This window comes from Desmodus rotundus, chromosome 9, assembly GCF_022682495.2.
Source record: "Desmodus rotundus isolate HL8 chromosome 9, HLdesRot8A.1, whole genome shotgun sequence".
Taxonomy (NCBI): Eukaryota; Metazoa; Chordata; class Mammalia; order Chiroptera; family Phyllostomidae; genus Desmodus; species Desmodus rotundus.
Window position 1 is genome coordinate 111361234 of NC_071395.1, and position 20662 is coordinate 111381895.

A 20662-nucleotide genomic window follows, 5' to 3' on the forward strand; every position below is an offset into this window, starting at 1 on the left:
AGTGACAGAAACTGGAGCCTCCCGCAAATAGCCATGAGAGGGACCTTGGCGCAGATGCCCCAGCCCCAGGCAAGTCTCCAGCCTCCATGGGCCCCATCAGCTGCTTGACCACAACCTCATAAAAGACCCCAAGCCGGGACCACCCAGCTAGGCTGCTCCCGGGGCCCTTACTCTCTGAAACTGTGTGAGGTAACACGTTTGCTGTTTTAAGCCACTAAATTTGGGGATAGTCTGTTACTCAGCAACAGATCATTAACACAGACATTTCTGTGTTCTTTCTGGTTTTTTAGGGTCAGAACAAAAATCTCCTTTTTATTATTAAGTATATTTTATTGATTATGCTACATTTTTGTTTTCTACTTGCAATCAAGTATGCATTTTGCTTCACCTGGACTGGGGAGTAAATTGAAAATATTAAAGCTTTTAAAAAACACGTGGTTTCTGCAAAGGTCTCAGGAAATGTCTCTTGTAAATGTCAGAGTTCTGGTATTCTGTGTTGTCCTAAGTCTTCAAATAATGGGTAAACTACTAAAGAAAGAAAAAGATAAAGAGGAAAGAAGGGAAAGAGGAAGGAAGGAAAGCAGGAAGGAAGGAGGAGAGAAGGGAGGGAGGCAGGGAGGGAGGGAGGGAGGTGGTTTCCCAGCGGCACCTCCCCTAATCCACCCTTCCTGAGATCCTGATATCTGGATCTCATCCCCCCACAGCACTTTGACTTAACTTTCTTATGACATTTATCACAGTGTATCTTAATTCTTCATTAACTCAACAAGGAAGTATTTATTGAGCACTCAGAGCAGCTCTGCTCTTCCTACTTGAGATATATCAGTGAACAAAACACAAGGATCTTGCTCCAGTAGAGCTTACACCCAAATCGGGGAGACAAAAAACAATAACCACTTTAAAAAACACATCATACATCCCAAAAGGCGACTGATGCTATAGAGAAATGAAAAAGCAGACCGGGGGTGACATTACTTATGTCTTTACCATGTCTCCTCTTTCAGGGGCTCAGGGCGGCGGTGAGCCTGTGACGTCTGCAGTGCTTTGCATGTGCCGGATGCCCGCAAATATTTGCTGAATTCACGCAAGAATGAAGGAGCTAGTCCCAGGATCGGGAGTTCATTCAGGTGGCAAATCCGAGAGTTACCGATCATCAGATCACGGAGCAGATTTGAGCCACAGCGAAGCCTGGCTGGGGAAGAGCCCGCGAAGGGACAGATCCCTCCTCCTTCAACCCCCTCGGTTTAACTCTGCCGTCTGAATCACCTTGTCTCCCTCCCTGGGCCACCGGATTGCCAATTTGGCAGAACCAGATCAAGGCAGCAGCGTGCCCCAAAGCTGTCTGCCTGGTATCACAGGCCCCCACTAAATGAGGCCATTGGCAACACCTGAGCCTGTGGACAGGTGACATCCTCATTATGACTTCATCGATCATCTAACCGTTGGTACCCAGAAGACCTGGCACAGATCTTAACCCCGTCTGGTAGGAATAGACCCCATGGAAAGAACGTGCTAGGAAGTGCCCACATCTGCTTACCAAGGCTCGCCTCCGAGACGTCCGCAGGCTGGCTTTACGACTCCGACCCTGAGGAACCAAGGCAAGTGAAATGTTTAGCTACGTGGCCCCCCCCATAGTTTGGGGGTTGGCATGCATTTCAATAGCAGGCAAAAACACAAGGAGTATGTTTTCCTATTAGGGTTAATACACCTCAGACAAGAAATTAAAAAATGTAATTCTATTAATATAGACTAAAACGATAATTTGCATTCAAATAGCTATTGAGTTCCAAAAGATCTGGAAACAGAATTTTAGACCTGAAGGAATTTAAGCCGCTTACAACATCATCAAAAAAAAAAAGGTGGTAATGTCCTCCTTTTTTTTTTTGCAACCCCCCCTCCCCCCCCACCACACAAACTTTCTGCCTCTGCAGCTATCCCTACGCCTCCCTCTGGTCTCAGTAACAGCAGTGACCCCTCACAGCTGCTGAACACAGAGCGCCCCCAGCCCCATCTGCCTAAAGGCCTGTCTTCTCCCATACTTGACCCCTCCAGACAGACAGATGGACATCTTCCTCCTTGGTGTGTCCTCTCTACTGACTGGCTCTTCTCAGCATATTAGCTAGCATGCTCATGTCTCTCCGTCTAAAAAAGCAAAACAAAACAATGCAAAACCACTTTCTTGGTCTCACATTTCTCTCTAGTCAACCCCCCCTACCCCCCACCCTTAAGGGCTGTGTTGGTTTCCTGTGGCTGAAGTAACAAAGTACCACACAGTGGGCGGCTTACACAACAGACATTTACTGTTTCCCAGTCTGGAGGCCAGAAGTCCAAGATCAAGGGGACGGCAGGCTAGGCTCCTTCTGCGGCTATGAGGAAAATCTGTCCCAGGCGCTCCACCGCACCTTAACTTGACTATCTGCCAAGTCCAGTTTCCAAATAAGGTACATTCTGAGGTACTGGGGGTCAGGACAATAGAAGGTATTCGGGGGTGGGAGGGCACGATTCATAACCATGGCCAAACTTTAAAAAAGAAACATGTGGTTCCCCCCTATGCCTACTCCCCATCTTTACTCCCCGCTACCTCCATGTGCCCCACCTGCAGGCTCCTGCACTGCCCTTGCTGAGGACTAGAGGACCTTGCGGTAGCCCATTTTGGTGGACACATTCCTGTCTTTACTGTGTGGACCTTACTGTCACGCTATTCCTCAAACTCCTTCCCTTTTGGCCTCTCCACAGCTGGGGCTCCCACTGGGGTTCCGCAGCACCTTCTTGGATTCGGCAGGGCTTTGTCCTCCTTGGTGTGCCTCGGGTTCAGTCCTCAGCCTTCTCTCCCTCCTAAGCCATGACTCAGCGAATCATCCACGCCCTTGCTTCAAGGTGCACCCCCATGCAGACCAACCCTGATAGAGTTCTCGGGCACAGACATGTCTCCTGACTTCCAGATCTGACCATCACCACTATCTGTTTCCCTAGTGTCTCCAACTCCAAATGCACCCAACCAGACTCATCCCTTTTCCCTCCAAATCCTACCTAAGGCCTCTGGTGAGCCTCCTCCCCCTGTAGCCCCTGCCTCACCATCCACACCTCTCACTCAGCCAAACAACTGGGCGCCATCCTGTACCATCTTCCCTACCATGGCATCAGTCCCCAAGTCCCTGGAGTTAAAATTATTTCCCAGATAGATCCTCTCCATTTGGCCTCTACTGCCACCCTCATCACTTCCATAGCTTCTCATTTCTTGGCTGTTTGACTTTGTGAGCCTCCTACCTGTGCCGTCACCGCCTGCCTCCCCCTACCTCTGCTTTACCTTCTTCTCCACGTTCTCCTTTACACTGTTCCCAGACAGGTCTCTTGGGCAGCCAAGGTTTAGAATCATTCAAGGGCTCTGCATTGCCTGCATGATAAAGAACAAACTCTGTAATGTGACACGAGCTGCCTGCTGCTCCTGTAATCTGCCCCCCCTCCATTCCTGCCTTTCCTTGCAGGAGGGCTGTTCCAACTGGAGGGAAACTTTGAGGCCCCTGAGGGTGTGTGCTGCGCTCTCACCTCCTTCACACTGGCTGTTCCTCTTGTCCCCCCTTGCATCCTTCGAGACTCAGACAAGAGGTTCCCCCTGCCCTCTTCGACACCTAGTATGTACTGTAACCATAAGTCATTCACAGCCTTCCGTATTATATCTCCAGCACCTAGTCCACTACCTGGCACATAATACAGGTTCAATGATTGTGCCATGAGAATCTCTAAACCAATGAAGAGTCCAAAGGAGAAACCCGAGGCCCAGAAAATCGCCTAGGGTCTAGTGGCCAGTGAGTGGTACAGTTGAGATTCAGCCTGGCCCATATTTGAAGGTTCTTGTCAAATATTGCAGCTTCTCGGGCCTCACCCTGGACCTGGATCAATAGGTATTTTGAACAAGCTACCTTGGTGATTCTTATGAACAGAGTCTGAGAACCAACAGCCTATGCCTTTATGCCTGCCTGAAAGGCCTTTTAAGTTTGTCACATTTGTAAAGGTCCAGTCAGTTGCTATCTGTGGGTGACAAGCAAGGAAATGGGCCCAGATCCATTACATTTTCATAGAAAGCAATCTTTTGTTTGAGTCCTGAAGCTTTTCCTTTTAGAGTCCACCATTGGGATGCAAATTCTACTGGCAGAATCAACAGACATAGAAGGAGGGAAGTGGGGACTTGAGGAGGAAGAAAGCAGATCTGTGCTTTAAGAAAAAGGCTGGGATGGAGGAGAGGAAGTGTCGCCAACAGAACCCTTAGGAAAGGTGCCCTTTATTATTGCTTTATTTTCAAATCTTGGTGTGCATCAGAATTACCTCCTGGGTTTGTTAAGAGGAATATACCTGGGCCCCATCCCCAGATCTGAAAGTAGGGCCCAAGCAGCTGCATTTCTAATAAGCTCCCACGGAGCACACTTTTGAGAACCACTAAGCTGATTCAACCTCTGTACCCAATGCAATAACCTATTAGTCTGTGGCACCCATGGAGATAGGGTTGTGTTCACCAAGTCTTTCTGCACAAACTAGCTGCGGACCTTGTCACACCAGACCTCTGAAGACATTGGAGAGTGGGTTGTGAATCTGACTACAGAGGGCTTAAAATAGGGCAGTAAAAAGGAGTGCGCCAGGCCCCTGAGATCCTTGAAGGCAAATGAGAGTGGCGGGTTTGTTGTCTCTTTCACCCACAGACTTTTCAAAGCATGCACTTGCGGTAACAAGATTTGTATTGCGGAAGTAGAGTGTCATTATCTGCTTCCTTCGAGATAGGGACACGTAGACAGGAATGGCCTCCTCCTACACCAGCAACCTTCAAATACCACCGCTGAGCCTCCACCGCACCAAGGGTGCTGGCCTGCTTCCACGACTCTTCATGAAAATGGAGGCAATTCTTCTCGTGACTTGAACCGAAAGTTAAAAAGGGACTTTTAAATTGCATATCGCTCTACCCCTTACCTGAGATTAATGACTAGTGTTATGTGGAAGAGGAGCAGCGGAATGAAGGACCTGTGTCGTGCGCCCGGGTAAGGCCAGGACGTCCGTTTGGTGGGACGGGGGCGAGTGTTAACGCTCTGGGGAAAAGGATGTCCCCCCGGGGGCCTGTTTCAAAGTGAGGCTTGTTTGGCTTGCAGTAGGGCACTCCCTCGGGAGCCGCAGCGCTCGCAAGGGCCGGATGGGAGGCGCGGGGCTAGCAGGCTGCTCCCGGCCCTGGCCGGCGCGTATGTGAGTGTGCGCACTGTAGGGAAATGCAGGGAGTGTGCACGGCACGGGTGGGACGTGCGCCAGGTGAAAATTCCGCACAAAACCCAGGCTCCGGGGCTGCAGCGCGCTAGCCTGGGGAAGCTAGCGGACGCGCAGGGCCATATCCACGTCCCATGGTTCAGCGAGCTAACACTAAGCCGCTGCACCAAAAGACTGTGAAGGGAGCTGCGCTACTCTCCACAGACCTCGGGCGGGGCGCAAGACCCCAGGACCCGCATGCGCCCCGGCAGGCAGAGCGCGCACAAACCCCCTGGTACCCCCGTGCGCTCCCCGATCAGTCTACGGAACCACCGCACGGGAGGGTATTAACGGGGCAGGAGGGGGCGTGGCCTACCCGAGACCAACCAATGAGGCCGGGAGGGGCGCGGGGGAACTGAGGTATAGCACTCCTATTGGCCAGTTGGACTCCGGTATGCAGATATGGTGGAGTCACGTGCCAGGGGCCGGGACGACTTCCTGTTGGAGGCCAGCGCGGGGCGGGGAAGGGGGCACGAGCGCCCCGTCTGGCTGGAGCTGGGGGAGGGGGATTCTTGTCAGTTAGAGCAACAAGATGGCCGCGGTGGCAGCTCCGCACCTCAGCGCAACGGCCTCGGGAGCCGCAGCCACTGCCGCCGGCCCCGCCGCTCCGCAGCCCTGAGCACCACCCCGGCCACCCCCGCAGCCCCTGACAGGGCCCTCCGCGCCACCGCCGCGCTCCTGCCACCACCGCTGCGGGCCAGCCCGAGCCGGAGGCGGACGGAACGCAGCCGGCCGAGCGCCGAGCTCCGAGCCCTGCCGCTGCCTGGGATCCCGGGCCGCACCGGAGCCACCGTCCCGCCTGCGGGAGCGAGGAGGAGGGCGCGTCGCGGTGTCGCCGGGGCCGGACCTGGACCTGCCAGGACGCGCCACCGCCCACCCGCCCGCGCCGCCTCCCGCACCAGGAGCTGAGCCCGCGGCGCCGGCGCTGAGCGGCCCCCCGCCGCCCGAGCGCCCCGCAGGCCTCAGGGCGGCCGCCTGGGTTGTTGTCGCCACCGCCGCCAGGCCCGCGTCGCTGGAGCCCAGCCGAGGAGCCGTCGCTGCCGCCGGGGACGGAGCCCAGGTGAGCGCGGGCCAGGCTCCGAAGAGCCGCAGCCGACCGAGCTGGCGGTGTCGCCTTTGTTCGGCCGGGCCCGGAGCGCGAGGGGTCGCAGGTCCCGGCGGGAAGGGGTGCGCAGCGCGGGGCGGCGGGAGGCGCTGCCCGCGGCGCGGGGTCGAGTGCGCGCGTGCGCGCGCGCGGGGACGGAGGTTCGCTGGGCCCGGTGTGCGGGGAGCTCGGCGGGGTCGCAGCGGCGGCGCGTGAGCCGAGTGTTTTTAAACGGATGCGCGCGGTGGACGCGGGCTCTCCCCGGACGGCCGCCCGCCCGCGGGCTTCGCGTTCGTGATGGCACGCGGCCGCCCGGCTGTTCTCGGGGTAGGGCCTCCGCGCCGTCGCCCGGGCTGGAGCCGCCCCGGGGCGCGCCCTGGCGGAGGGCGGCCGGGCCAGGCCCGGCGCGGGCCCGGAGTTAGGGGGGCTGCAGGCCGCGGAGCGGTGCGCGCGAGGAGGGGCGCCACGCCGCATCACAGCCGCTGGGCTCTCGGGCCGCCTAACCCGAGCGCCTCGGCGCCCCTGCCTCGCGGACGAGATTTAACTGACTCGTAGTAAGATGTGCAGGTGCGAATGCAGGGGCTCGCTGCGCGGTCACCGGGCGGGGAAGCCGTGCGCGTGCAGCTCGCGCGGTGCACGGGCCGTCTCGGCCGAGGCGCAGGACCGCGGCCTCCCGGTCGCGGGCGGGGGAGGAGCCGCAGACCCGGCTGCACCTACTGCGGTGCGAGGCGCGCGGAGGCATCTTTGGTTCTGCGCGAAGGGCGTGCGCTGCGGGGCCTGTGCCTCTGCCGGGGAGAACCTCCATTTGGTGCGCTCGGTGGTTTCTCGGCGTGAACTGCAGACCGTGAGCTCAAAATGGTGCTCCGTAGAGTCCCGCTCGTCGCTCCGAGCGCGGGGAGTGTGGCTGGTCCGGTCCATTGTGTTGCCGAGGTTCGGGTTTTCTCCTGTGTCCGGCGTCCCGGATGCTGTGCTGTGGCGGTGCGGGGGGTCAGTGCGCGGTGATGGCCGCGTGGAGCTGCTCCGTCTCCAACCGCAGCTGACCCTGCACCCGGCTCATTTTAGGCGGATTGGCTCCTGCCTTCAGGATTGAGGGGCTGTGGGGATGGTTGACACGCTGGAAACGTGGCTTGCGTGGTCCCGGGCCCGTGTTGGCCGGGTTGAGCTGAGTGGGGCCGCCGCCAAGCACACGCGCAGACCCCGGGCCGCCTTGGGTGCTGTGGGGAAGCGCGAAGGGGAAGCCGAGCCCCAGGCCCGGGGGACTCGATGGGCAGAGGGCACCTCGGAGGAATGCGCATCCTTTCAGAACCACGCAGGTGGTGAAGGTCTTGGAACACCTTTCAGCGCCACACCCCTGTAGCGCTTTGTTGGGGAAGATGATGCAGAATGAGGGTCTCAAAATGACCGACCCAGTCGTAGTATCCAGATTAATTTCATTGTTGCTGTTTTCAGAAGACAATAAATAGCCTGGTAAATGGTTACTTTGCTTACCTATACTGAAAGTTTGTTTTTTCTACAGAAAGTTCTTAATATGTATATTTTCAAACGAAAAGAGGTTCTTAGAATCTGTTTTCCTTTCACACGTTGGGCGGTGAGAAATCGACGGCCTAGAAAGCGGTAGCAGTAGAATTACTGGGTAAGGTGAGTTTCGCTTCCGGGACGCGAGAATTTCTTGGAGTTGGCACTTCCTTGGCCGGCGTTCCGGGAGCGGGTCTGCGTTCCGGGTGCGACGTAAATGCCAGAGGGCGTCCTGGCGGGAGGTGGTTTCCCGGGCCTGATTCTAAGTCTTCGCGTCCAGGGCCCAGGCCTTATCGACGACCAGGGCGTCTGTTTTACCGTTGAGGCATGAAATCAAGTGAGGTTGACACCAAGGCTGTCGTAAGGCTGGATCCTGTTTCATTTGGATTCTGGCACTTAAATATTTTAGTATAACCTGGGGTACGTGTAAATGTTGATTTTAGATTTTCCTCCTTACAGTGTTTATCATTGTTCTTTTTTAAGCGGCACGCGTTTTAGCATTCTCACAAAGATTATTTTGTAACACGTTTATATTTAGTTGGCTAGGGAATTTGGTACAAATAGTTGCATTAGAGGGCTGATTGTGAAGGAAACTGGGGTGAACTGTTTCCTTTGACTCTCGGTGACTGAAAAATAAGTCATGGAGGGACATACGAAAAACTTTAAGTGACAGCATTTCTCACCGCCACCACCTTTTTGTTAAGCAGCTGGCTTTACAGAGATGAATTTGTGCTTTTCCCAGTGCTGGCACCTGGCTCACTTGCAGCACCCATCCCGAGGAGGAGGAGGAGGTCAGGACTGGACCGGGCAGGGTCCCCTCAGCGAGGGCCCTCCCGGTGGAGAAGAAATGGGGATACAGCCCACAGCGCTGGCGGCCGGTGTTCGCAGTGCTTCCTGGCTCCAGCGAGGGCCTGCGTGCCCGCTTACTCTTGCTGCACTCAGGGAAGTGATGCCAAAGTTTTTAAATTGTTTTTAAAGATGACTAGTGGAAATAAGTCTATTTACCCGTGATTTGATTTGAGTACATAGTGTGTTTTGGCGTCATGTAACTTCCCGGACAACTTAGCATTTTAAGGGTGAGGAGCCATTTCAGAGACTATTCATGGCCCTTGTTGGCCTTCCCCGGATGAGACTGCCTGCTTGTGTCAGGGTTTATTGTCTAAGGGTGACATCGGAGAAGATTTCACAAGAAGGAAAATGGATTGGCTGTGAAGTCTGAGGCAGTTCCACCTATCAGAATAGCATATGGAATAGTGAAGATCTGGGGATGGAGCAACTGAAGGTTCCTTAGCCAGAGTGGCTGAAGCTTGTGGGAAAAGCCTAGGAAATGGAGAGCCGGGAGGGGCGGTGCTAGAAGGCCTGGCCGAGGGCAGGGGGGGGAGCCTGCGGTGGGAGCACGAGGTTCTGAGTGGGGGGGGAGGAGCCAGGTGAAAAATCTTCATTTTATTTTGTTCTTGCTTTCTCTAATTGAAATTGTTCTGGCTTCTTACTCATGATTTTGAGCCAGTCACGTGGGTTCTTACCTTTTATTCCAGCTGTGCTTCAGAGGGCCTTCTGACGGGTTAGACATCTTTCGAAGGGGGTCTTGGTGCTGTGTTCTGTTTTCTCTGACAACTGACTTCACATAGAAGGCGACTGGATTTTATTTGCTGAATTAAGACACTTAATACCTTAACAATTTTGTGTGAAAATGTCATAGATTTAAGTAGGCAGAACAACATCAAATGAGAGCTAAGCTTTTTTTAAGGCAGATCTCAGATTTTCTGTAAGTCAATCCAAACATGATTACCCAAAATTTTACTAATTAAATAATTGTTTAGTCATGAGGAGAGCTTTCTTTACTTTGCAACATAATACACAATAAGCTTTCTTTAGACTTTAATGCAATAAAGATGTTCTCATGAACATTCAGCTTATACACAACTTTCCAGGAATATAGTTACTGAAAAATATAAAGGTTACTTATTGTCAGAAGTAGCTACATAACCTTCTGTAGCAATTGTGTGCCTGACATTGAAACCAAGACATCTGTTACCCTTGCCTCGTGCGCTTGCTGGATAAGCTGATCGATAGACCCTGTAAGTTTTCGGTTGTGCGTATCCTGCCTTCGAACTGCAGCTTACTTAATGAAAAGTTAAAGATGTATTTTTCAGTTCTCCACCTGGGATGTAACAAGCTTTTGCATGTTAAAAACATGGTGAAAATTCATACCCTTTGTGCCATTTTGGGGGTTTGAATAAAAATGAGTTCTCTTCTGGGCCACCAGTGATTTCGGAGAGCGGAGAAGCCATTGCAGCAATGGAGAGCTGCTTGCTGAGTGTTCTTCCCCTCGCTCTCCGAAGACTCTGCAGAGCTGTGTGCAGAGCCGGCAATCTGGGCGTCCAGCCACGAAGCATCGCTGTGTGGCACAGATAGCTGTTCGCGCCCTCCTGCGCCTCCGTGGCTGCAAACCACACAGAAGGAACCGCTTCGGGAAAGCAGCCCTCACTGCTGTTTGAACCGAGTGCTCTGTGCTGGCGCTCGGAGCCCCAGCTGAGCAGTGGGACTCTGGTTTTCTCAGATCCAGTGATGGTGAAGGACGGGCACGAGTGTGGCTTCTGGTGTACCTCTCTTCTGGGCACTGGGTTTCAGTACTTGCTCTTGGAGATACGGGTGGTGAGTTGTCTGTCACAGGCCCCCCCCCCCCCCCCATGCCTCTGGTCAAGACACTTCTGTTGGAGAGTGGCACACCCAAGCATGGGCCGCTGGGCCACAGCACACGGGGCCCAGAGAGACACCTGGGATCTCTCCCAGGTGGATTGATCTGATGGGGCTGGTTCCCATTTTACTTCCTCCTAAACCTTTTCTGACACCAAGACATTTAAAATTTTTTTGTACAAAAATATGAAAATGAAAGAGTGTGCAAATATGTCCACTCATCGTTATTTAAGGTTAAGCATTTTCTGTGACCAGCACCTATTTGTATAAATCAAGGTGATCCCCTGTGATCCCTGAACAGTTCTTTTTTTCTTTAGAGACTCTTTTCCTTCTTTAGGACGGTTTAGAAATTAATGCTATGTTATATCTTCATAATGTGCTTCCTCTGAAGGCCTGAACTGCGGGCCTACAACACCACAGTGTCGAGTCAGATGGTTCTCAGCAGTGGGGGAAGCCAGCCATGGCGGAGGCCCGCCCAGTGTGCAGCCGGCTGGCGCCTAACGCAGAGCGGTGCCCGGGCGGTTACTGCGGGCGTGCGCTCTGTTTTGAGTGCACAGTCCAGCTGGTTGAGAAGGGGATCTCTCACAGCTGAAATCCATTGTTTGTGTTGAACCTGGCAAAGGTATTATTTACCTTTTAGTCCCAAAGATAATTTCTTTTTAAGTACTCTTTCAATAAGCAGGGGAGATCTCAGTTAAAATAGCAATCGGGAATTACAGTAAGATCGGAATCGGGAATGGCAGCATAAGCACAACTCCCCGCCTCTCAGTCACTGGTGCTGTGGAAGGTGTTCACGGCAGAGTCGTTCAGAACTGGGGGGGCGGGGGGTGAGCACGCAGAATTTCCGCCTTGATTGCATCATCGTGCTTTCTTACATGTGAATGAAATGGGAAGCACCGAGGGGGAGGGGAACTGCATGGGAAGGGGACTGAATTGGCTCTGTTCTTCCGGAGGCTGCTGTCTTAAAGGGGGCTTTCCTAAATAGGGGCTGCTAGGAGAGAGGGAGGGAGGCAATCGATGGCTCTGGGAGCAAGGACATTTGAGTCACTGGGGACAAGTGAGGAGGGCGATGTGGGGCAGGAGAAGTTAGAAAGCATCTTTGCAGGTAACCAGCAGTCCACTTAAAAACGGTCCTCTACTAGGTACAGCTAACCTGTGAGCGTTTACTTTGGTAGTGCGCCGAGGAGGTGAGTATTACTGTCGTCTTAACCCTCACCGCTCTCCCGGAGAGTGGCGGCTCTTATTAAGCCCATTTTACAGATCAGGAGAGGGGGGACAGACAAGGAAGGTCACTTCTACAAGATCCTACAGCTTGTAGCAGGTGAGGCCAGAAGTTAAACTCAGACAATGCACTTCAGAGTCTTCCCGCGTGGGTGAATAGCTATTCACCTTGGATTATTTGAATAACTTTTATTTTTATTCTTTTTTATTTATTGATTTGAGAGAGGGGGGAAGGGAAAAGAGGCGGGAGAGAGGGACGCACACACACATACACAGACACTTCGATGATGCGTTCGAAGATTGGTTGATCTTTCATGTGCCCTGACTGGGGATCAAACCCATAATCTTGGTGTATTGGGACGATGCTCTAACTGACGGAGCTACCCGGCCAGGGCTTGAATAGCTTTTGAGTTAGCCTTTCTCCCTCTGATTTGTGTCGCACCCGTCCATCTGCTAACAGGAGCTGAATGCTTTCTGGACACCGAATGAGTGTTGTCTATTTCCCAACCGTAACTTGTAAGGTAGGTACTGTTACTGTGTTCATTTTCTGGGTGGGGAAGCTGGGCTAGTGGAGGTTGAATAATTTGCCCAAAGTCGAAGCCTTAATAAGTGTGTTTAGATCCTCTGCTGCCGGAGTCTGAGCTCTGTACCATTCCCCCCCCCCCCCCAGGCTGCCTTCTGAAGCCCAAGCCTGGTCACTTCATCCCTTCCTTTCCTGCACAGAAACTTAATGCCTCTTTGTGCGGTGGGTGGCCTCAGCGAAGGGACCCCACATCTGCCCTCCCAGAGTTGTCCTGCTAGTGAGGGGATAGCACCAAACGGGAACAAGACGACGCTGACAGCAGTGTGGTGGCAGGTGAGGCTTGTGAGAGTTTGTGGAGGTAACGACGTCTATGGTAGTGTAGACTTGGGGAGCCATGCACCGTCTCCCCTCTTGAAGACGTGTATTAATGTATTAGGTGCTTGGAGAAGTTGAGCAGCAAAAGAACTATGTTTATTACCTTTATTAGCCCAGTCCTTCCCAAACGTGTGTGTCTGCCACACATCGCTCTCCCTTTACACCATCTCCTGGTTCCGTGGAACAGACTTCGGGAGTGTGGAGAGGGAGGGCCTGCTCATGCCGAAGAGGGAGGGGACCACGGGTCGCGGTGGTCTGCCAGACTTCACATCAGTGGGTCCCGGAGGTTTGATTGGGAGGGATATTCTGCAAGGAGACAAACAGGCAGGCCATGTTTAGGGGACATTTTGGAAAGTGACTGACATAGCAGCTTGGTCTCAGTATTTTTATTCAATAAGTGACACTGAGGTCTAGCTAGAAGGGAAGGTTTGTGTTGGCAATAAGGTTGAGAAGGGGCTTCGTGGGCAGACCCTCCTCCCTGGCTGCTTAGGAGCTATTGGTGGTTTTTGATGGAAATGACATAAACTCAGAGGTCAATCAGAAACTTCCATCTAGCCGAGATGGGGCAGGTGGCTGGAGAGGAAATTGGAAGCGTGAAAACCATGGTGATTGCAGCTGTCTGTGCGAGGCGCTGCGAGCTGGGACAAGCACCTACGGTCGGCCTGGAAAGGTGCGAGGGGAGCTGGCAGGAGCAGGGCACAGGGTGACTGGCGTGGGATGTGTGAGAGGGAGTCCTCAGAGGCCAGGCCTGCCAGGCTCCGCTCTTTCGGGGATGTGCCGGGGAGGCTCTGCGAAATAAAGACGCTAACCCTAAAATGTTAGGTTATTTACGTGCAGTGAGCACACAGGTTTACTTATTTATATTATTTTTTTGTGCGAGCCCAGAGAGCTTTTAGACTCCTTCCCTCCCACCTTCTCCCATTATTATTTATATGCTTACATTTTAAACTCTAATGCTTTACTTAATGAGATATCCATTCTAACATCTACAGGAACACACTTAAGAAAATAAAGCCAAACTTATACAGATATGCCCAGGTCATGCCGGGCAACCAGACATTTGTCGGAGATGTTTTTACAAGCGCAGACCAGTGCCAGTCCTTGCAGCAGCCTCTGTGATTGCTGTTTAGAAAACACACTTGTGCTGCTTCCAGTGTCTCACCGCGAGTCCTTTGAAAGTGCTGATGGAGAGAGGTGGCCCAGGAGACAGCGGCCTCAGCAGAGCTTCGCGCCTGTGGCTCCCGGGCGGAGATCAGACGCACAGCCTAAGTCCAAGTGCTGATGAGCCATGTGATGACAGGGCTGGGCACTAATGACGGGGATGCTGTCAACAAAATCGAACTTCTCAGTCCTCTATCCGTCAAAAGTCCTGAACTCAGACTCCATGTAACAGTCCCAAACATGCCGTAAACTTGATGGATGTTTCCAGAATTTTGATAGAAAAGAGAGAAAACAAATCATCAAGATATTCCGGGAAACATAAAATCAGATTATAACATAAATATATACCGTTGTTAGTTACTAGAACTTTTTAAAGGTTAGATAAATTTAATAGATTCCTTAATCCGATAATAGTTTTTTTAACAGAAATTAAAACCAAAAATTGGACTTAAAAAAAAAACTGCTGTAGAGTGGGGTGGGGAAGCTTTAAAACAGATAAAAATATTTATTTGCCACAGTTGGGTGGCGAAAAAGAACCTTGGTCACCATCGCACCTTTGTATATACTACGGCCTCGTGCGTGTTGACGTGCGTGCGCTGCTTCCCCCAGTCACTGCAGGTTCTGGGCCCCAGAGCGGCCCCTGACAGGTGGGTAGCGCCGTGCAAAAGGACCTTCGTCGTCGTGACTGTTTCTCCGTTAGACTTTGAGTCACTCGATAGCAGGGCCGGTAAAGTGTTTCTGTTTGTACAGTATTTTGTGGATGCTGAGATTAACGTTTTCCGTTTTAGTTTGAGTTACCTGTTTCTGCAGAGACTTCGCTTCCACAGATGGTAGTGAGGGAAGGGAAGAGGTTGATAATGAGTCCTTTGCCTCCTTTTTTCAGTCCTTCCAGGGTGGTAGCGACCCATGATTTCAAATAGTCCGCCTCCCTCGTGGGGATGCAGGTGTGAGGAGAGTTGCATGGAAGAGTCCGTCTTCAACAGTCCTGAGGGGGCGCCTTGGACTGTTTTCTGTGGGTGCCTGTGGGAACGGGCGGTTTCCTTTCCCTGAGGCCCCTGGGTAAGTGCCACCAGTCGAATCGTGAAGACATAATGGGACATTTCTTAGGGACATTGGAATTGTAGGTATGATGGGTAAAATTATACAAAATAATTCCTGGCTCGCCTTCCTGTTGGGAAAGCGAGAGTTGTGGCCAGTGGGATCACTCTGGCTGACCCAGGGTGTGCGGTTAGCGGGCGCTAAAGGCGCTGTGCCAGTCTCCCTGGGGTGGGGCTCTGCGGAGGTGGGAGCACACTTTCAAAGGGTGTCGTCAGAGTTCTTTTTCTTGAAATCAGTGTATGTTCACTCATAACTTAAGTACCCCTTTAGCGATATTATTAGATGTGGTTCTTTAATTAACTACACACATGCCTATTGAACCTTTGGTGGCAGAATCTTGATTACCCAGATCCTGCAGTCTCGGAAAATGGCTTTCTCTTTAATTTGTGATTTTTCTAATTAAATCTCAAATTAGTGAACATCAGTTTCAGAATTCAGCCTTTATGATTATTCAAAAGTTTTTCTAGCCTTTTATTGTATTTCCCATAACTTTTTCCTCCCTTTTTCAAATTTGCTGTTTTCACATCCTCAGGTTTGCTCTATTTTACATTTTCTCTTCTGAAACTTTGAACGTCAGAGACGGGAGTCCAGGCCCATCTGGTTTGAGGCAGTAGGGTGAGCCTTCCGTTTCTTTCATTCTGATGTATTTTGTGTTCCCAAGTGTGTTTGCTCTGAAGATATAAATTCACAGCTGGAGAAGGGATTCCGAACTTCATAATAGCTTTCATTTTTGAGTTCTTATCATGTGTCCAGTATAGAGCACTTAACGTATTATCTCATTTATTCTCATCAGTAGGGGAGGAAACCGAGGGGCCCAGAGCTCTGTTGTCAGCCTCATCCCGAAGGAGGGGGTGGTGTGCACTGTTTCTAAAGGTCTCAGGGCTCTCTGGGGCCCAGATAGGGTCTATGAATCTGAGCTGTTTTAATTAAAATGTTACCAAACGTTGCATAAATTGCCTGTGTCTAATGGATTTACAACCCCAAATAATATAATTTGGGGCTCTAAAAATATATTAAGGGAACGCTAACGTCGATGTGTTTGTAGAAAACGTCATAGATATTTGAAAAGCCTGCTGGTGAACATCCTTTGGCACCGGCATACAGCTTAGGGGGCCGCGGGGCTATGGGACCAACATGGCTCTCACGGATTGTTTTTTCTGCCACAGTAGCAGGGTTTTCTTGAAGCATTTTTTGAAAGTCAATGTTACTGAAAAACTGAACCCTATTTAAAGGGATTCTAGTTTTGATCCACATTTCTATAAAAATCTGTGTCCCCTTGCAACTAGACCACTTGGTTAACGGTGGTTAACAGGCACGCTGGAAGTGAGCTGCCTTTGATATGTAAGAGCAGCATGTGAACGGATGATCGCCGCCTTTCTTCTGTCTAATTCAGCTACTTCCTATTCACTCTCAAATCTCAGTTGGAAAGCAATTTCCCTCGCTTGACCCATTTTCCTTCTACATTGTATCTTTCTTCTGATTCTTCAACACGAAATTTGAAGGAATGAAGTATTGTAAAAACCCCCGTAGACGTAGGAGGTAAGGACATTCAGACGCCTTCTGTAGAATGAGCATGCCGCCTGGTTTCATTATTTGCCTCTCTGGTTGGAGGTATGACAATTTGCTCCTTTACTTAGATATCCCTGTATCCAGAAGAGAGAGATGGTAAGTCCCTGAGATTGGTAGAGAGGCGTATGGATATAGAAAAAAAATAGATGTGTGGGGTAAGGATGTTGTTTAGTTCACGTGGACAATTTAAGGATGTTATAATTTTAGTAAACATGTATGCAGTAAGCCTAATATTAACATGCATCAAAGCTTTACAGTGTAAGGATAGCTTTTTTTTGTCTCTTAAGAAACAAGATTCATAGCAAGTTCGGAGTTGTACAGCCAAAACCGTAGCCCAGTTTTTGAACATCTTCATTACCCCCAACCCCCCTGTGCCACCCTGCAGCCAACCCCCCGGTCTCACCCTCGGCCCCAGGCAACCACTAACCACCTTTTGGGTCCTATAGACTTTCCCTTTCTGGAACTATATACCTGCAATCTGGCTACTTTTACTGAGTATGATTTTTTTTAAAGATTTTATTTATTTATTTTTAGGGTGGGGGAGGGAGGGAGGAAGAGAGGGAGAGAAACATCCATGTGTGGTTGCCTCTTGCACACCTCCTATTGGGGACCTGGCCTGCAACCCAGGCATGTGCCCTGACTGGGAATCAAACCCTTTGGTTCACAGGCCAGCACTCAATCCACTGAGCCGCACCAGCCAGGGCAAATAAATAAAATCTTTTTTTAAAAAAAGATATCTTAAAAAAAAATCATACCGAGTAAAAGTAGCCAGATTGCAGGTATATATTTCCAGAAAGGGAAAGTCTGTAGGACCCAAAAGGAGGTTAGTGGTTGTCTGGGGCCGAGGGTGAGAATGGGGGTTGGCTGCAAGGGGTTGGGGGTAATGAAGATGTTTAAAAACCGGGCTACGGTTCTGGCTGTACAACTCCAAACTTGCTATGAATCTTGGTTTGTTTGTTTGGTTTTTTTAGAGACAAAAAAACTATCCTTCTATTTAAGGCTTACATGCATGTTAATATATTTTAACATTTTCATTTTTTAAATTAAAAATAAGATTTTTTGTCTTTGGTTTGGTTTTATTTGAGGTTTCTATAAACACTGCTGTTTAATGTTCTTTATAATCAAGGTGACACTGGATTGCAACAACAATATTTTTAACTGGGATTATATCCACTGTGTTCCCATGAATAAGTCTTAACTAATTTAAACTTAAGAACTTACAGATCTGTGGGTTTGTAGAGGCGAGAACTGAGATGCAGAGAGGCCTTGAGCCTGACAAAGATGCACAGCCCTGGGTTCAAACCTAGGTCTTGTAGAAAACTAGTTTTATGTCTCTTGGCAGAGTCAAATGAGCAAAGAAAGAGACAATGTATAAAACAGATTAGTAAGCAAACACCTTTTCTAAAATGTATGTTGCCAGTAGTCAAGCAACCAGAATTTGTGGGGGACATACTCAGTGTCCAAGTTTAACTGTAGTCTTAAGGAGAGTGGGAAGGGAAGTTCTTCGTTCACACACTGCTGGTGAACGTGGCAGCGAGAACGCTCACACGCAGCAAGAAGGGCCCCATCACCTTACTGTCCTGCTGCGGCATTTCTATCGCCTTCACTGAGGCTTGCTTTTCTCGTACCTATAAAAAACCGCACATATTTCAAGCCTGCCATTCCGTGAGTGTTCGCATTGGTACATGTATGCCCACGAAACCGCCACCATCGGGGCAGTGAGCACATCCACTGCCACCAGTTTCGCAGTGTGTTGCTGGGAGGGGTGGGACAGCAAAACTCCATGACAAGCCCGAGTAACCACTGGGGGGATGGGGTCGCTGCCCTTATAATTTTGTCTATAAAGGTAGCTATACCTTTCTAGTTTGCAAAATAACTGAAGCCTTAGCAGGTGGCTCGGTTGGAGCATCCTCTTGTATTCCAAATGCTGTGGGCTGGGTTCCCAGTCAGGACACGTACCTAGGTTGCCGGTTTGATCTCTGGTCAGGGCACATTTGGGAGGCGACTGATGGATGTTTCTCTGTTACATCAATGTTCCTCCCCCCACCTGCCTTCCCCTCTCTCTCTAAAATTAGTAAACATGGCCTCTGGTGAGGATTTAAAACCATTTAAAAAAAAAGTTTTAAAGAAATAACTCATTCTTGTGGGAAGGTAGTTATCTCTTAGATATTCTTTAATCAAACTCTTCATTTGGGAGCAAAATCTGTTCTTTTGAGAATATACAAAAGCACTGTGGTTAAGAGACTTTGGGGCTATTACAGAAACAAGTTTCAGCAACATGTAGGAGCCAACATACTGTTGACATCTTTTTCATCTGGCCATGTAGACATTTGAATACAAACCACCACCATCCACTCTTCTCGTTACTTTGTAAAATCAAAGACCTTCCCAGGCAAAGAGAAAAGAGGACACCATCATAGTGGAGGGCGCTGCAGGTTGAGAGGGTGCAGCTTTCGGAAACTCGTAACTGATACCCAGCACATGAGGATCACTAGTGTAAGTGATCTTGGAAGTCGTCTATGCTGGGCTAGATTTCTAGGAATGCTGGGTGACTTTGGGTTTATTTTAAATGTCTCTGAGCCTTTGCTTGCTCTTCTGGAAGTGGACAATAATGCCTACTCCAAGGTTAGGGTAGGGATTAAATGATACAGTATCCAGGTTGGACACAGCGGAAGGACACATCATCTCCCCACATTCAGCCCTGCAAAAATCTGTTCCTCGTGTCGCACGAGCGTGCTGTTGGTGCCTGTTCTTGTGTATATTACTGCAATTTCAAAAGTGTGTTTTAAGTCTAGAGAGCGGTGTTATGTTAGCCCTATCATAGACACGACCATAGTAATCACTTCGGTATGATTTGTAAGGTGTGGGAGGGGGGTCGTTTTACCCTGGAAACATCCACAAATGCTGGCATATAAATTGTTGGAGCAAATTCATGGAAGAGAGATTGAATTTGAATTCTTTGTAGACTATTAGGATTTGTTTTTATGATGATCATATTGTCAGTTTAATTTACTGTATTTCACACAGAGAAGCCCCAGTTGGGGTTGCAGAAATGCATATAAAGCTTTCTCCTGTGGCATTTAATAATCACAATGTGGTAAAGCTTTATTCAGTAAGATCACATACCCAGAAATATGTAGTCACTCAGTCACTTTATGTGTAAAGCCTGCCTTGCCCTTCGTCCTGGAGGAGTGGAAAGAGGACAAGTGGAGTGCTCGACACGCTGCTGCTCGGATCCACCTCGTGTGAATCGTGACCAGTGCTTCTAGTTTACATGTATCTTACGGCGCTTAGCCTTGTACCCGTTACGATGATGCTACATGTACACATTTTCCCTCTCTTCCATTAGATTCTAAACTCCTTGAAGGCAGGAATCATGTTTAATTCTTATCTTTTGTAAAATTTAGCTTACTGACATACATCATAGGCCCCCAGTAAATATCGCTTGCTTGTTTGATTGAATCTTTGGGTGCAGTGGGTTGCTGACCTCTGTTGATACCAGCTCCCCCCGCGAAGCTGGGTGAGGCGCCTGCTGCTGGGAGAAGCGGAGCGAGCACAGCACCCCTCTCTGTCCCACGGGGGTCCTCCCAGTCTGCACTCTCCAGGGGTTTAAAAGTAGCAGGGGTTTCTGACCTGGTGCGAGGCAGAGGGCAACTTTCAGGTCAGATGGAAATAACATTTATTCAGTGTTAACTTTGTGCCTGGACAGGACAATCTTTTTAAGTAGTCATGGCACCATTTGAGAGTCCAGAACACCCAAATAGAACAAGGAAGAACTTTAACTATAAAAGAATTTGTCTCCAAAAAGCTTTTCCTTTTTAGATAATGTTAATAAAAATGAATTCTTTTATATTTTTCGTGTTTATTGTATAAATTGCCCCAGAACTTTAAGAAGAGGGAAGGCTCTCTACCTTATAATGAGTGTAGGGCACTAAAAGACATGAAAATGATGAGCAGCAAAGCTAATTTAGGTTTCTGTCACATAAATGTAATCGGAGAATCTTAAAGGGTTTATCAGAAAGTGGAATTCATCATTATTAGTAGTATTTCTTCAAAGCCTCATTCTAAAAAAAGAATATGAAACAAATGCAGCAGCACATTGAACTAAAATAGTAAGACCAGATACGCTCCATGTG

General features: G+C 49.9%; 1 protein-coding gene across 1 annotated transcript in view; it reads left to right on the forward strand.

Moving 5' to 3' along the window:
• Window positions 1-5745: 5745 nt before the first annotated feature.
• Window positions 5746-20662, forward strand: part of TNRC6C (trinucleotide repeat containing adaptor 6C) — a 107330-nt gene continuing 92413 nt past the window's right edge. Inside the window, exon 1 of the mRNA XM_053911115.1 lies at window positions 5746-6343. The gene's annotated coding sequence lies outside the window, so the exon portion shown is untranslated. The remainder of the gene's footprint in view (window positions 6344-20662) is intronic.